The 2,167-nt window shown below is 49.3% G+C and overlaps 1 long non-coding RNA gene across 1 annotated transcript in view; it reads left to right on the top strand.

Annotated features, from left to right (window-relative positions):
• The window catches only part of LOC115947983, a 5,626-nt gene extending 3,561 nt beyond the window's left edge, over nucleotides 1-2,065 (top strand). Inside the window, exons 2-3 of the long non-coding RNA XR_004081837.1 lie at nucleotides 772-912; nucleotides 1,538-2,065. This is a non-coding gene — a long non-coding RNA (uncharacterized LOC115947983). The remainder of the gene's footprint in view (nucleotides 1-771; nucleotides 913-1,537) is intronic.
• Nucleotides 2,066-2,167: the final 102 nt, after the last annotated feature.

Raw genomic sequence — 2,167 nt, 5'->3', positions numbered from 1 at the left:
GGCGCGGAGAGCAGCGGGCGGGCCCCGGCGGACGGCTGGAGGGAGGCCCTGATTCCTCGCAGCCATCCACACAGAAGTGGTTTGATATAATCACCATGACAACTGCCGCCTATAAGCATACAAATAATAGAGATGAAATAGACAAAAGATTAGCATGCCATGAAAAGTACAATAAGTTTCTTATTTAGCATTTAGATAACTGTCTTTCCTTCGGAGCAGGCTTCAAAGTTGAACCCAGTTTAGACCAAGAGGATTAATTCTTTCTCCCGCATGCTTCATTGAATCTCTCATTACCAAACTTTGTCTGTATTGATGTAAGATTTGATTGAAGATTAGAGCATTTAGCAAATCTTGCTTTTCTGCATGTATCAGGCCTTTTCAAGCGCAGACCGCGCTGCCCAGTGGTCAATACCCTTACTTTTATCCAGTGTCTGCTTCATTTAAACTTAATCAACTCCCTCAATGAACTGGAACAGGGAAACGTCCCTGAGGTAAGAATGTTGTGCTTTTCTTAGATAATTCTTTGCTCCCTCTCCCAATCCGCTGGCGTTAAACCTAAAATTGCTCTCTGATGAACTTAATCAATATGATAATGACAATTGGAGCTGAATGGCTCGGCCTGTGCTCAGCACGGAAAAGGTAGACGGCTGTGCCCATTGCCCAAAAGGAACTTCTCCTTTCTCGCCTCTCCTTTTGTGTTCACTTCTCCCACCTTTCTCTGTCTCTCTCCCCCTTCCCCCCCCGTGACACGGACCGCTGTTCACGCTGGAGAATGATGCTTCTTTGTGCGGCAGGAGGACTCGTATGTCACCGCCCGGAGGAGCGGAGCGGAGCGATTGGCCGGGTGAATTATCTGCCTTGTTGCAGTGAATTATTTGCGCTGTTTCCTTTCCCAGTCAACAAGTTTCTGAGGTATGGCGCAGATCAATCAAAGCTGACAGAGCGCATGTGAAGCTTTTACTGTGTAAATCTGGACCTCTTGTCCCGGCTTCGTTGGCACTGGCATCTGTATATCATTTTTATACTGCTACCAGTAGAGCAATTTCAAAAGTATTTGCAAGGAAAATGGATGTCCCCATCTGTTCCTGGAATCATAAATGTGCCACTTTCGGAGGGTTTTCACTGGTAATCATATCTTTAATGATGAACAAACTTGTGATATATACCTTTCCATAAAATGGGGTTTTCTTCACTTTATTGTGATTGGCTGGGATAAATAGCTTTTCCATATGTTAGGAAGATAAAACATAAGATTACCAGACCTCGTTTCTTTGATCATAAACAAAAGAAACAATTCGCTCCAAACACTCTTTAAACAGAAGCAACTGCAGAATTAAATTGTATTAATAAGCTATCGATGGGCCAGGAGGTAAACAACAGTCTCCATAGAAAACACAGCTGGTTTAAAATACGAGTAGTCGGTCCTTCTCGCTATTTGGTTGACCTTAATGCAGGATTTTAAATACTCGATGCTAATTTTAATTTTGATTTTCTTAAATTTGTCTTGTCTTTATCTCTTTTTTTTTTTTTCCTCTAGCTTGACTTTGAATTTCCTTAAGTGCCAGAGCGAGGTTACAGTGCTGGGTAATGCATTGCCATACACTATATTTAGAAAGCAGCTGGAAGAGAAAATTTCCTCGGGAATCCGGACTGTTTTGTTGTAAATGTCCCTCCAGTCGCGGCCCTGTAACGCAAACGCTCGTTCTGCAGACCTGTGGATCGCTACCTGGCAGCTGGGCAAGGGCGGCCTCGGGGAGCCTCTGCTGGCCCCGCGGCTCTCCTCGGCACCCTTAGGAGTGTCCCGGGCAGCCAGACGTGCCGTGGCCAGGGCTGCCTGGGTTTCCCTCCTTTTGAGGGACCCCTCTCCGCCCGGGCAGCCCGCAGGTTGCTCCCATTTTTCCGCGCAGGGTGCCTCAGCCGCGGGCTCAGTGCCCGTTTCGGCGGGACAGCGCTCCCCGCCCGGGGCCGGGCACCGACAGTCCGCTCCCCTCCCGGCAGCGGCAGCAGCGCCCTCAGACCCACTGCCCGCTCCCCGCAAGCAGTGAGGGGGGATGCTAAACGAGGTCCTGTCCGCTGGCGTTTGGCCCTTCGGGGATGGGGCAGGGCTCCCGGGGTAGACCGTGCCGAGGGGACGTCCCCGCGTGGCTGTGATCCAGGGCGGGGGCCC

The sequence above is a fragment of the Geospiza fortis genome, unplaced genomic scaffold, assembly GCF_000277835.1.
Source record: "Geospiza fortis unplaced genomic scaffold, GeoFor_1.0 scaffold403, whole genome shotgun sequence".
Taxonomy (NCBI): Eukaryota; Metazoa; Chordata; class Aves; order Passeriformes; family Thraupidae; genus Geospiza; species Geospiza fortis.
The sequence above is the reverse complement of the archived record's forward strand: the minus strand, read 5'-3'. Positions and strand labels throughout refer to the sequence as shown.